Source organism: Osmia lignaria, chromosome 12 (assembly GCF_051020975.1).
Source record: "Osmia lignaria lignaria isolate PbOS001 chromosome 12, iyOsmLign1, whole genome shotgun sequence".
NCBI lineage: Eukaryota > Metazoa > Arthropoda > Insecta > Hymenoptera > Megachilidae > Osmia > Osmia lignaria.
In genome coordinates, this window is record NC_135043.1 from 3,596,378 (window position 1) to 3,611,743 (window position 15,366).

General features: G+C 39.0%; 1 protein-coding gene across 3 annotated transcripts in view; it reads right to left on the bottom strand.

Annotated features, from left to right (window-relative positions):
• Positions 1-15,366, bottom strand: part of LOC117602768 (uncharacterized) — an 86,153-nt gene that overhangs the window by 20,730 nt on the left and 50,057 nt on the right. For all 3 annotated transcript variants that reach the window (XM_034321186.2, XM_034321187.2, XM_034321184.2), the window contains one exon: positions 13,247-13,341. The gene's annotated coding sequence lies outside the window, so the exon portion shown is untranslated. The remainder of the gene's footprint in view (positions 1-13,246; positions 13,342-15,366) is intronic.

The following is a 15,366-nucleotide window of genomic DNA, read 5'->3' on the forward strand; positions in this document are numbered from 1 at the left end:
AACAATGCGATATTAACTTTTAAAGACTGCAATAACTCCTTGTGTTTCGTTTCACATCGTTTCCTATGTACAATTATAACAATAAACTTTTATATAAAACAACATGTTCAGTAATGAACTTGTTAAAGGGTTAATAGTACGAGGTCGTATTTAGAGACGGAAATCACCGTGGCGAGTGTTAATATCGATTTAATCAGAGCCAGACCTATGCGTCGCGACGCGTCGCGTCGTCTGACTATCGCGTTTTACCTCTTTTAATCGGTCTCGTTCGTCGACACCGTGCACCGAATCGATACTATCTCCCGTACACGCGATCGGAAATGACTCTTTCACAGTGAATTTTCTGAATTCGCCCGTTGTTTGCCTGCCCGTGAAGATTCTGATCAAATTTTTCGGCAAATATTTGTCGGCGACCGTTGTAGAAACAGGATGAAATAGGCGAGTCTTTCGATTCGTCGCATGTTTGTCTCCAGTGATCCTCAAGTTTGTGGAATCTTCAAGGGTCTCGAGTCGAGTATCGAATATATTTGAGTCTCTCAAAAGCCACAGGGAAATTGTAGAAACAAAGTGAATTGAAAATTGAAACAAATTGGAAGAAATATTAAAATGTAAAGTAAACTTGATATAAAAAAACAATTGTGGTGTTTTTCAAATAATCTTTGTGTAATAATTTTCGAATGCAATGCTAAACCTTGGGCCCCACTTTTATAATTAAATGTTCTTTAATTTTGTTTAGAATTAATTTCAATAGCTGAACCGAGTTTATCAATCAAAAAGGTCCTCTAAGGTTTGGTAGCTTCCGGCCCTATAAATCTTAATTCGATCCTGGACCCAAGAGGAGGATGGCGTTAACATCACCGTAAACGCTCCAGAGGACAAAGGTTGGTCGTTTAATTGGAAGTTCGATAGGTCGATTACAAGCGTGCAAAATGTCGAGCAATTTCGGCTCGGCTAGAAACTGGCAGCGAACGCAATTTCGCCAAGTGATCTCCGCGTCTTCGTTATCACGGCCTGCCCTACATATCGTTCGATAATTGCAATGCAAATGAGACATTTGCATGCGAGTATAATACGCGTCGGGTGATTTGCATACGGAGAAAAATTCATTCGTATGCAACGCGTAAAATGCGGCTTCCATCGCCTACCGTTCGGGAATTTCAGTGGGTGATCAAATTATTAGAGCCACTCGCATAATTTGATGATCTTACATAAATATCATTAATTCTTAAATGAAAACCGAATTAAACGGAGTTTTTGAAAAAAGTGAAAGTTCTTGAATGGCCTAGAAATTCTTTGAAATTAATTTATTATAATATAAATTATTTAATATTATTTATTAGTTTATAAATTATTTATTAATTTTATTTATTTCTCTCTAAAAAAATGTATAAATAAATATATTTAAATTTAATTATTATATGAAAATATATAATTGTATATAAATAATTTTATTACTATTTAATATTTAATTAACTATAATTGATTGAACGTTTGAAAGAAGTATGGGCTAGAAATAAAGCAATCAAAATGAATTGCTTAAAATGCATCGAAAGTATGTCGAAAAGAATTGCAGCAGAAGGTGGCGTTACGAAATACTAACATACATACGTAAATATAATCTTTTAAATGTACTTGTTTATTTTTATAAGTATTTCTCTGGATATTATTAGTGGAGGATTATTGATTAAAAGTTACACAATGTAAAAACCTTAAAATTGTGGTTCTGTTTCTACGTAAACACGAAAAAATCCATGTTTCATACCATGGCTCTAATAATTTGATCACCCACTGTAAGAGAATTGAAGTTCTTTCTCTTTTTTTTTCTTCGTCTGAAATATCACTTTTTTACGTAGGTATTCACTTCATGAGAACAAACAATATAAAATACAACACATCCACTGTCAGTAGAATAATTTTCGCTAAATTTTCGGTGAAATTTTGTCGAGGATAAAGCGTGTTGAAATCACAAGTCGCGATTAACGTCTAGTGCATAATTAATATTTCACGAAAAGAGGAAAGGACAGTGTTTAAAATTATCCCGTTCCCGGCTGGCTAATTTATCTTCGCCAAGTAAAAAAAGAAGCAGTGAAAACCGTGGATTCGCGTTGACTGTATTTTACTGCGAGCGAGGCAAGGGTGGAGAATCTTATCGCGAAATTTGTCTAGCTTCGCTATTCGAAGCGATTTGTTCTGAATAATTAATGTCTCAAGATAAAATGAAGTCATACTTATTAGAGAAAAAAAATAGTGAAAATGCTTGGAATTTAAAAACTATAATTCTTTGTCTCTCTTATCTAAAAGAAAAGAAACTTAGGAATTTTTCTCTCTGATCACGAGATCTACAGGGCCTATAAATACCGAGAATTTGTCATGGCTCAGTAATGTTTCCTAGTACTGTTCCCTTCCCAAAACTATTTTTCCAAAATTCCTTGATAAACCTGGTAAAAGCTGAATCGCATATTTAACTTTCACCTTGCGATCGTGTCGTATAGCAAGCACGATAAGCCCGACAATATTGATTCAATCGTAATCGCGAAGGGAAACGTTGACATTGTGCACGTCCGAGGAAATGCAGCAGGTGCTGCAACTCTGTTGCATGAATGCAACCTAACGAGCCGATAAACAAACACACTGTCGTTAACCTTATTTCGCGATCAAAGATGACTTTTCGCCTGGCGATTCAGGCTGATTCAGTGCGATTTATACGATTTCCTTTGTTCGCTGATTACGCGTGACTAAAAGCCGCGAAACGTCACGCTTTGTTAATTTTATCAACGTTTTTAACCCTTTATTATCACAGACTAGAAATATAACATACGTATTATGCGTTTTTATAATCTTCATTGTTATGTTAAAGCTTTTCATAAAACTATATAGATAGATTGTACTATGATCGATTGTAAACTCTTTTTTGCATATTTGTGAAACAAAAAACAAGAGAGCAGAAGGTTTTTGTTCGTTCGAGCGTTAACGAACACGTGTATAAAGCGAACGGATCGTTCAAAGGAACATCCACCTCGATACGCGTATTTTGAGCAACCTGACGCCCTTTGGCTATTGATCGTCGTCTGAAACTCGTGGCAGTACGGCCACCGAGGCCCGGGCAGCTAGTGAAAATTGGTTAATTCGTCGTTCCTCTCCTAACGAGTTCGCGAGCGGTTTTTTCTTCGGTGAAATGGAAAAATGTAACGGATTTACGATCAGCATGGCTCGTTTTTTGGTTACGCCTGTTCCGACCAATGCTGTCCGTTTCGATCGGGTGGTTGCTCTTTGCAGTCGGTCGATATATTTTTTCCAGGGAAACTTCCGAAAGGCCTCATCACCTCAGAACAGCCAAACTTCGGATTTATAGTAATTGAGGGACGAGAAATCGAATGAGACCATTTTCAGAACTGGCAAATAAACCGTTCTCGAGATATACAGGGTACTCTAAAAGTGTGGAAACCCCCTATTATCTTGATAAGAACGCATTTCCACGCAAAATGACTAACCCTAACCCTAACCCTAACCCTAACCCTAACCCTAACCCTAACCTAGGTTAGTCATTTTCCGTGAAAATGCGTTCTTATCGAGGTAATAGGTTTCCGCACTTTTAGAATACCCTGTATATCTCGAGAACGGTTTATTTGCCAGTTCTGAAAATGGTCTCATTCGATTTCTCGTCCCTCAATTGCTATAAATCCGAAGTTTGGTTGTCCTGGGGAAAACAATCAAAGGCAATCGTCAGGACGATATAATTCATTTATCTCGCTGGAATCATGATTCCATAGCAAGGAATAAAAATAATGTTGAAAGTAGAATACAGAGGTAGAAGAATGAATAATTCTATCAGCAGCGGTACCATCGGTCCTTAGGACGATGACGTTATGTTTACTCAACTTTCTATTTATTCTTACTCGTACCTCTGCTTTTAAATTACCGGTCTAAAAAGATCGAGCAAACAGCAGCTGTTCCATCGGATTACTCATCAACGAGTAGGTCCATAAACCTCGCCTCCTCATCGGCACACTCGTTTTCCTATGTACCAACGCAATAACAACCTTCAGATTATCTGTACACCGTGAAAATTTCCTTTAAATATATATTCTATCGAATGACAAAGGGATAGTTCGGTAAAAGAAGAGTTGGATGAATTAAGTATTTCCTCCGAGCCGAAGGATAAACTTCCAAGTCCCTATTACAACAGCTTGGAGACAGGAAAGTTGAGGACATAGCGCATACTAAAAGCAACCGCGCTCTATAATTTACCCCTATTGACAGAAACTATAAGGTCTGAAACTAGGAAAAACGGAATTCTAGAGTACGCAAGCAAGTTACTCGATTTAACTCGAGCAGTGTAAAGCATGCTTGTGCTCACGAGTCAAGTTCGTATGTCAATTCATCGTGTCGATGAATCGAGTCTAGGCGCCAGCGGTGTTGATCGGTCGAATAAAAGCGACAAACGAGCGGAGATCGATGCAATTAAACTGGCTTCGCCGTATCAGTCGCGATAAGCCATGTTTCGTTCCCGATATTAGACGTCGGCTATCGCGTTCGGCTCGTCCCGTTTCACCAGCTACGACGCGCGCTACACGACTTCCATCGATTCGATGATTCGAGTCACACAACGATAGAGAAAGAGAGAGAGAGATACATTTCATCGGAAGTATCGAGGGTGAATATTTCATCGAGTCAGGGAGAATCGTCGATGCGAGCAGCGACGTCGCGTTCGCCGGTGGATTTCACATTTTCAAGGAACGCCAGCAGCGGCGTACACGTGACACCACGTTGCATCCATAATCCATGCCCGCTTCTGTGTATACACGAAAGACGGTTTACTCAGCTTTTATTCGTCCAGATGCTGCGGCGACTTGGAAAACACAGCGACCGTCTTTTTTTCTTCACAGCCCGACACCATCCTAATTGCATTCCACCCGATGCAAACGGCGCCTGGTTTTATTAATTTTTTTTTTTTTTTTTTTTTGCTCTTGGATGCGCTTCATCAGCGAAACTTTGTAAACAGACACGCACGACGCGTATGCTTTGCTTTGCCTCGATTTACCCTTCTTTGTAGACGTTCCGCCATCACCGTGGTGTGATTCATTGCAGGGAAATGCGATTTTCTTGCCATTTGTGAAAAATAATATTAAGATTGCAACGTTGAAAATGAAAGAACACCGGGACACCTTAGGGCAGCCAAACTTCGGATTTATAGTAATTGAGGGACGAGAAAGCGAATTTTCAAATTGTCAGGAAAATTAACCGTTCTCGAGATATACATATAAAATTATTGATCTATATAACTGGATACGGTATACGACGTCTCAGCATAGCCGTACTCTGCGATTTTTCGAAATCGCCATCTTTGAGAACTAACCGCTTCGCCCCCTGGCGAAAGGCACCGACATTAAGGGTTTTCGATTGTCATGTATCTACGGCACGAAACCGGTTAACCCCATGCACTATTTTGACGAGTCTGACTCGCGATGAAAATTTTAGGCCAAACTTGAATATCATGAGTCTGACTTGTGATCGAGATTTCGAACTCAGAGATTGCGAACTCTCTCGCACTCAGTCGCAAAATATCATGTTTCAAAGTTCCGACACTCTGCACCGCTCGACTCCTATCCCCACCATTCGGGCGCCCCGTGTTTGGCCTGGCTTTTTCCGAGTTTCCGCATAGTGCAAGGGGTTAACAAGTAACTTACACATTGTATTTGTGTATTATTTTATCTACATATAATTTTAGTTGTATTTCTTTGTACGTTTTGTACATATTCTTTAGATACATGCAAATTTCTATTTGTAAACTGAACTAATTAATTAATAAAAAATATATATTGTATACAGGGTGTCCCAAAACTGGGGTAGGACCCGTGGAGGGATGATTGCTGAGGTAATTCTAAATAACCTTTTCCTTTGCCATAATGTTGGTTAAGGCTTCGTTTTGGGGTTATTAACGAAAAACACTGGCCAATCAGAGCGCGCCTTCAGCGCGAGCCGAACTGCAAGTGTTGGGCATGCTCTGCGTTCAAACCGTGGTCGTGATCAAGTGCATCGGCACCAAGTCGGTGTAATAGGATTCGTTGTTCATGAGCAATCAATTATTCGATACTATTATTCCTTTCTTTTTTTAATTCATTATTCGATACAACTTTTGCCCAACGAATCCTACTATACCGACGTGGTGCTGATGCACTTGATCACGACCACGGCTTGAACGCAGAGCATGCCCAACACTCTTGCGGTTCGGCCCGCGCTAAAGGCTGGTTCAGACACGGCTAGTAATTTAGTCGAGTGGGGAGTAGCTACTTGCTACTAAACCGTTGAGCGCATAGAAAAGTGTCCGGACTAGTACAGTTGAGCTTTGGAAATCGAGAGTACAAGATATATCGTTTGACTAAAGAAATGGGTCCGGACAGGTCTGTTCGGAAACCTAGTTAGTGGTGGGGGAAGCCTACTCGACCAGAAAAATCCAATGAAACAGATCGACTCGACTAAACTCTAATGTCCATACACTAAACTACTCGCCACTCGACTAAACTACTAGCCGTGTCTGGACCAGCCTTAAAGGCGCGCTGTGATTGGCCAGTGTTTTTCGTTAATAACTCGAAAACGAAGCTTTAACCAACATTTTGGCAAAGGAGAAGGTTGTTTAGAATTACCTCAGCAATCATCCCTCCACGGGTCCTACCCCATTTCTGGGACACCCTGTATAATATAATGCAGTGTGGAACAGCTTAGTTTGGTGCCCTTCGCCAGGGGGAGATGTGGTCAATTCTCAAAGATGGCGAATTTAAAAAATTGCATGCGTAGAACGTCATGCCGTATCCAGTTATATAGATCAGTGTATAAAATATACCCACATTCGGGTCGAAAATCAGACTGCGCATGCGCAGGAGGGAGTGAGTCTGCGCAGTGGCTCTCTTGCTCCATCGGAGAGTTCTTTGCTTCCTCACGTGCTCACTCAGCAGAACCAGAATGCTCACTCGTCACTCTTTCACCAGCTCTTAAGAGCTCAACTTTAGTTCGAATTTTAAAGCTTTTATTCTTTGATTTTGATTTTAATTTTTCTCGTCCTTCCATTACTATAAATCCGTGGTTTGGCTGCCCTAGGGTAGAGGGCCTTTCAGAAGTTTCCCCGAAGGCCGTGCAGAAATGACTCGAAGAGAAATCGAGAAAAAATTTGCCAATCCAGCAGAGATAACAGTTTCGTGATGCGCTTCGCATTCTCCACGCTTGGCAACAAGAAATGCCGTTATCGCGAATCGTCGGCAACTTTGAATAACGAGCAAAACGCGTCGCGATGCTTCATAATCCTTGATAATTAATCGTGAAACTTTCTTTTTTCCTCCTTTTCCGAAACAAAGAAAAAAAGTCACGTCAGAGAACCGATTATGCTTTGAGACTTTGATAAATGTTCGATGTATCCCGTGGAAGAAATTTGTCCGTTTCTTATGAATTACCCGGATAATTGGAAGCGCGGTTCATTTGCGAGGATAAACAGACGTTTCCGGCGAGAAGTAATCAAAATCTGACGTCTGACAGGAGTAACAGGATATATGTAGCGTATCTCGGTGATTTGATTCTGATACCGATAGGAAGGCACAGGAATAAGCGGGAATTTTGTACAGTCATCGTTATAAATACACTGTTCGACGTTGCAGTTGAGAAACAGTCGCTCGATTAACCTTAGTTCTTGCCCAAAAATTTTTATTTTTAGCATCAACTTCAGATTTTCCACGAAGCTGAAAATTCAGCTGGAATATGATTTAACCCATTAATTTGCAAAATGTCAAAACGATATTATTATCAACATGTTCCTGAAAAATCGTCGTTTAACACGATCGTTGTTATCTTTGCATTTTTCTTGTAACAAGAAAATGAAAGAACCGGGTCACACGACCACTGACCCGAGAAACCTTTGACTCGATTCCAGTTATCCGTGAGCTTTCTTAGCAAAAGAAGCCGTCGAAGAGAAAAAGCATTTTCTCCCTTGATAACATTTTCCTCGATCAAAAGAGGAGACGATCGAGGATCCACGGCGGCCATTTTCGAAGTCACGTCCTCTAGTTGCAAAAACTTTTCCCGATGCTGTTCCCTTTTGTCGACAGCCCTCGGGATATTTCGTTTAGCTTCAACTTTTGTTTGTCCTTTGGGACTTTAACCGCCACTTTCTTCGTTTGTGTCGACGACAACGATCATTGGTCTTGTAATCGAGCGACCAACTAGTCCTCGTGCATTTCAGTAAAAGGGTATAGCCGGATAAGATGGTCAAAAGTGTCCCCAAACCAAATTCGATTTGCTACGAACCATTCGATAGGCGATCAAAAAAAACCAGTCTGTGCCAAATTTCAACCCTGTATCTCATCTGGGAGGGTAGTTACGGATAAAAATGTAATCGCGAAGTTTTTGGCCAATTTCTCCTATTTATTGGCATTCGAAAATTCTGAAAAAATCAGAGACATTTCTATTTGTGAGGCACATATTACAGAATTTTTTCAGATTTTTAGATTGAAAACTGAAGCCGTGAAAAATCAAAAACGTCAAAAAATGCTGAAAAATGGCGATTTTGTATGGAAGGAGTAGCGGATCTAGATTCATATTTTTTTTATAAGTGTATATTATCGATAATATTATTCTCAATTTTTTTGAAAAGTTTTGGTCAGGTGTGCCATAGTTAAAAAAATTAAAAACCGAGTTTTTCGCTGTTTTTTGCGTGTCAGAGTTACTTGTACGGCGAATTTTCGTCTGTTCTTTATCAAGTAAGTGTGTTATACAATGTTCAATGAAACGCAATAAGAATTAAAAAAAAAAAAAACTAAATAAACCAAAATTATTGAAAGTACTTTATGTGCAATATATATCAAAAAACCGAAAGCTGTTCCAGTGGTGTTGGTGGTCTAGCGGTTAAAGCACCTGACTGCTAAACCGCTGCTAGGATTTTCGTAGGTCCGAGTCGGCTCGCGCTGATCTTTTTTTTTCTGTAAAATACATGTTTTTCAGTTTCGTTCAATGTAGAAACATTAAAAATTACATAATACACTAAGTGTATAAAGGCTATTTTAAAAATTGAAAGTGTTTCTCATGTTATCGCATGAAATATGTCGAAAATATCAGTTTTTAATTTTTTTAACTATGGCGTACTTGACCAAAAATTCTCAAAAAAATTGAGAATAATAGTATTGATAATATACACCTATAAAAAGAATATGAATCTAGATCCGCGACTCCTTCCATACAAAATCGCCATTTTTCAGCACTTTTTGACGTTTTTGATTTTTCACGACTTCAGTTTTCAATCTAAAAATCTGAAAAAATTCTGTAATATGTGCCTTACAAATAGAAATGTCTCTGATTTTTTTCAGGATTTTCGAATGTCATTAAATAGGAGAAATTGGCCAAAAACTCCCAGATGAGATACAGGGTTGAAACTTGGCACAGACTGGTTTTTTTTTGATCGCCTATCGAATGGTTCATAGCAAGTCGAATTTGGTTTGGGGGCACTTTTACCATCTTATCCGGCTATACCCTTTAGTTCAATATTCGATACTTATTATCAAATTAATCTGTACAATTAACAAATAAATAATCCACGCTCAATTGTAAAAATTCTAATTTTAACCTCCCGCCCCCTATTTTTTAACGAGGAGTAGGGGTCGCCGACATTGCAGCGGACGGTCTATTAGCGAATTTTAATTTTAACCCTCTAACTCCTAGGATATACAATGATTCGAAAACGGCGGACCATGGAGAGAGCCCCGATTTTAAGTTAATATCCTCGTATACGTTTTGTAAATTTGTATCACGATTGACCCAGGGTTCAAGAGTTAAACATTAATTATTACATGAAAGTTTATAGAAAAAGATTACTTAATTTGTTAGTGCATAATAAGATATAAGGAGATATTTTCCTGCGCTTTTTCAAAGTTCATCAAGTACGGTTGCAGTCACGAGACGAGATAACACGATACCCCTACTAATCGTTCCAGTTTGCTCGGTTTATCGCAGACGGGGCTGCATAACGAACGATTTTATCAACGGAAACTATGATGCAAAGTCTAGTTAACGGATTGCATCGTTGTAAGCACATCGCAGTCACGCTGTTAATTGCGGTAAATATAGGAGACTGATATGGTGAATGACTCGTCACGCGATTCGACGTCTCATGAGCTTCCACTATAAAAACCATTACGTGTTACTTTGTGCTTTAACTTTCAAATGATAAGATTCAATTCTGTAGCGTACATAATATCATGCTTGCAGTTTTCATTTCATTTACATTTTTTCTTCTTTAATCAAAATTCACGATGAATTTAAGGAAACTCCGCGATACCATCTATAACGATCCTCCACGAACGATTTCTTCCAGATTTGCCAAAGTATCGAGAATCATTTAAAGACGGAAAATTTTCAAAAGTTTCCCTTCTAGATAGAGGGTGGTGGTTGAGCTGGAGAAGTTTGAGAACCGTAAAAGTTATCGAGACGTTAGATACCCGGGAAGATCTCGTAAGTGATTCTGACAGCGAGAGCAACGTTTCTTCGATCACCTTTCCATCCCCTTTCGATCATCTCGTTCCTTCCTTCCTTCCTTCCTTTCAACGATAAAACCGCCCCCGATCCGTTGATTAAAAATTCCACTTGCGCGTTTAACGAGAAAACTTGCTCTCTCGTTGTTCCGTTAATTAGAACCTTTAATATCGCGCAACAAGCTCGGAAGACAACGGGCCGGTTCGAATTTCCGCTGGAAACGGGACGAAAGACTCGACGTCAACGCGCGAAAGATGAACAAAAGAAAAGTCAACGACGAGAGGGAAATTAGATTAAACTCGGGGGTATTTTTTTTCGACGTGTCTCGCTCGTTTTATAACTCGAATTCTGACGGTGAAACTTTATGCTAAAGGAGCCAAGAGCTTTATCTTCCCAGGAGACGACACGGTAACTCTACGGTTACGGGCTAAACACAGACCCGAGCTTTATTAAATCCAGTCGTGATTCAATTCTCCCAACAATTCAGCTTAGGAATATGCACCTAATGAAAACTGTGGTTGATGTTTTTGCATACCCTCGTCACGGGTAATACACGTACCTACCTAGGATGATTATACGATTAGCAGACCGTTTAAGGACGGGGTAATTGTATTCGATGGTGTTCCGTTCTTTCTTGAAAGTAACGACCGCTGGTGGCACTTTGGTAATCGCGTGGAAACGGCATAAATACGGTAGATTCTTGTTATATCGCCACGTGAGCGATTTCACCTGTACACAGATAGGTTGAATAACCTATGCACGAAACTGATATCGTGGCAATACAGGGTGTCCCAGGAAGAGTGTTACAGTAAAAGCTGGATATATGCAACAAACATTGGGACTCGGACGTTACATATATCCAGCCCAAATGTCGATTCTGGGTATTTAATGTTGCATATACAGTAAAACCTGGATAAATGCAACGAAAGAATGCTTGGATAATTGCAACATCGATATCCCCTCCACTTGGGGGGATCCCCCTAGACGAACCGAGCCGCTCGACAAGAAAACCGTGTAATATCGGTGTGACTAACACTAATTGAATGATAAAACTTTTTTATTTTTAACTTTTTCTTAATGAAACTTTTACTAACGCATTTGTGAGATTTTTCTGATTAAAATGACACCAAACATGATATAGTTTGAATTATATTTATAAACGATAGTAATAGAACAAACAACATAGAATTGACACCACGGCTGAATATAAATGATGTCGGCTGAATACAAAAGATGTGTACGGACACAGAATCGGCATGTCGGCTGAATACAAAACATGTATACGGACGCAGAATCGACACCTCGCTTGGATAAATGCAACATTAAATGCCCAGAATCGACACCTCGCTTTGATAAATGCAACATCAAATGCCCAGAATCGACACCTCGCTTTGATAAATGCAACCACTGGGTCCCAATCTTGATTGCATTTATCCAGGTTTTACTGTAGTCCTTTAAGGGGGTGGTAGCTGGGGTGATTCTGAACATTTTCCTTTGCAAAAATGTTTTTTGAAGCTTCGTTTTTAAATTATTAAGGAAAAACACTGGCCAATCAGAGCGCGTGGGCTCAGGGACGGCAGGGTACCGAAAGTGTTCGTTCGGGACACAAGTCAAGCCCAGCTTTCGAGGCTGCCGTCCATGATCCTGCGCGCTATGCGCGCTCTGATTGGCCAGTGGTTTTCCTTAATTCAAAAACGAAGCATCAAACAACATTCTTGCAAAGGAAAATGTTATTCAGAATCACCCCAGCTACCACCTCCTTAAAGGACTAACACTCTTTCTGGGATACCCTTATAACGAGAGTCTACTGTAGGTAATTTGGGAAAGCCTTTCGCGAAAATAAACATTAGAAATAATAAAAAATAAGAATAAAGTCCCCTGTATCCATTCTTCTCACTAGGCGTCCCAGAGGAGACTGACGATGCGTGGGAGGAAGTCTCATATATGTATTGTCCACCGATGACAAGAAGTCTCGCGGGACGACACAGGGGTAAGAGGGGATACTACGCATACAACGACTGATCCTCCTAGTTTACACGAGCCTAATTAGTAAATATGATCAATTCGACCAATTATACGTCCCGACCGAAAGTACGTATGAGCTGAGGTGGGGTGCAACCAATCAGGTTGCGTTATTCTCAGGTGACTTCTTGTGATCGGTGGACAGTACAATATACAGTGGGTGATCAAATTATTAGAGCCACTCGCATAAATTGACGACTTTACATAAAAATTCTTAATTCTTAAATGAAAACCTAGTTAAACGGAGTTTTTGTTATTTTTTTATAATATATTGATATTTGTAAAATTATGATACACAGTTGAAAGAAGTGAAAGTTCTTGACTGACCTACAAAATTTTTTGGAACTCAACTCCATTGAAAATTTGTAGAAATATTTATTATTAGTAATAAATGTCAATTGATTGACATTTTTGTATATTAATACTGGAGAATTATTGATTAAAAAATGCACAATGTAAAAACCTTAAAATTGTGGCTCGATTTCTACACAAACTAATGGCTCTAATAATTTGATCACCCACTGTAGGCTTATGGCGGACCTCCACTTGGCGCGTAAACGTTTACGCGGAAAATTTGAATTGAAATTCATGTATTATTCAAATCTCTCAGTTATATACTAAAATTTATAATATTTAATAATTAACAATCATAATATTTGTTCTTAAATTACTTTTAACTACTAGAAGAGCTTAATTTGACCGCGAGTGAACTTACAATAAAGCTTCTTCACTTCGCTTCCACTGTCTCGAATCTCGTGCGTCCGAAAATCGAGAACCCAGCTTCAACTTCACAGTTTCTCCCAATTATCCCTGCAAGAAAAGTAAATTTTCGTTAGAACAATAAAATATAAGTTTCTTTTCGAAAAGTCAATCAAATGTTAGAACGATAATATCGAGGAAAAGTTTTATTCGCGCGAGGTTCGCGAACGCATTAGACTCTCGAAAGGAGGGCTGGTCTAGTTCGATATGAGAGATGAGAATCGAGGATCGAGCATCGATGAATTTTTCTTCGTGCGCACTGAGGTCCCCGAGTAAATATCGAGGCATATGAAGTCGGAAGGGATCGAAAAAGGTCGCGCCAACTCGAATATTGACGGACTGCATTTCCATATATCCGGATACTTCCAGCCTCTCCACCCTGGAATATCCAGAGTGGAAATAAGGAAGAAAATGTTAAACGAAACGGAAACGAATTGGAAACCTTCTTTATTCGAAAATGGGAAAAGGTATCGAAAGTGATCGATCAACTGTTGCGTTTGATGAACGTTCGAGTTTCATGATTGATCGATCAACGTCCAACTTTGGCTGAACTTGACGAATAATATTCAATATTTAAAATTAGTATTACTAGCACTATCAAAAGGTTATTATTAATTTTGTATCCTCAGAGCGCGGACCTCGGAGAGATTTAAATTTTACATTATATTATAATTATGTTAATTATCTTATAATTAATAATTATACTTATCAAAAGAGATAGGAATGAAAAGCATGCAAATTCAGGATGGAATTAAATTCCTTACCCGAAATGATATAACAAGTTTCTAGTGGCATTTTATTGTCGTAAATAACAGAGGAATTCGACATTTTCAAAACGGTCGTCGATGAGTCACGAGTTCCCCCCGGGGGTGTTTTCCCCTGTTCCACCCCTTTTGAGTACGCGCCATTAAAACAATACCCTTTGAGGGCACGAACTGTGATTCGTCAAAGGACCTCACCCTGTACGTTCCTCTCGAGGCCACTTCGTTATTCTCACACCGTGTTAATTGACTTTCAAGCGGTTCCGGTCGTTATTGCGATCCTCGGAGTGGCTCTTCGATGCCAATGATTTCGGCAAACGTACGATTAATTGGAATTCTTCGAGTATCCGCGCCATCTTTTACAGCCTGAATAAATTTCGAAGACGCTAATTCTTAAATAAATTTCATTCTTGCTTCGATTAGGAATTCGATTAAGAAAATATTATAAAAGTAAAGATAACTCGATGAATTGATATTTTTCTTAAAGGGGCAACCTCATGTAAAATGAAATTCTTTTGCATTTTTTTTTTCGCTTAAATCGATAGGAAATTTCCTCGGGAATGCGATAAAAAAGGTTAGAAAGTGATCAGAGATGTTCTTGTATGTTATTTTCAAAATAAAGTGAACGGTTGTATTGGGCGGAGTGGTCTGTTACTTAAGTTTTAAACGCGTTTTTCTCGAAACGCAAAATTTCGCATGCCGTGCAACGTAGCTCAAAAACTAATTATTCGATCTTTATGAAACTTGGCATATATATTCTATAAACAATTGGCCTCAGCATGACGAGCTCCGATTTTTTTTTTTTTTATTTAAAATACTGTTATTAACAATTTCTCATAACCGAAACTCCGGTTTTTTTTTCAAAACTTTGCCATTTTCGCAATTTTGAAAATTTTAATAAAAGAAAAACGTCATGCTGAGCGTTTTTGCATAAAGTAGCTATTCTATTTTGATTTTTTTATTCCAAATCATTTTTGTGCCTTGTACGCTGCACGGCGAATTTACAGGATGTCATTTTCAAGCCGCCATTGCACCATCGTTATTAGGAATTACAATTTATAAAAAATATTTCCGTATACATTATAACGTTAATAAATGACACTTCAAATTTTAAATCAATCTGCGCATTACATTTTCCAAAAAAAATTCTTGAAAAACAGACCATTTACATGAGGTTGCCCCCTTAACGATTCAACTAGAGCAGTGCTTCCCAACGTGGGGCCCACGCCCCACAGGGGGGCAATTTGATTGTTAAGGGGAGCAATTCGAAAATGAACTCGTCCAGAGTTTAAGTTAACCGTATGGCGATTCTCAG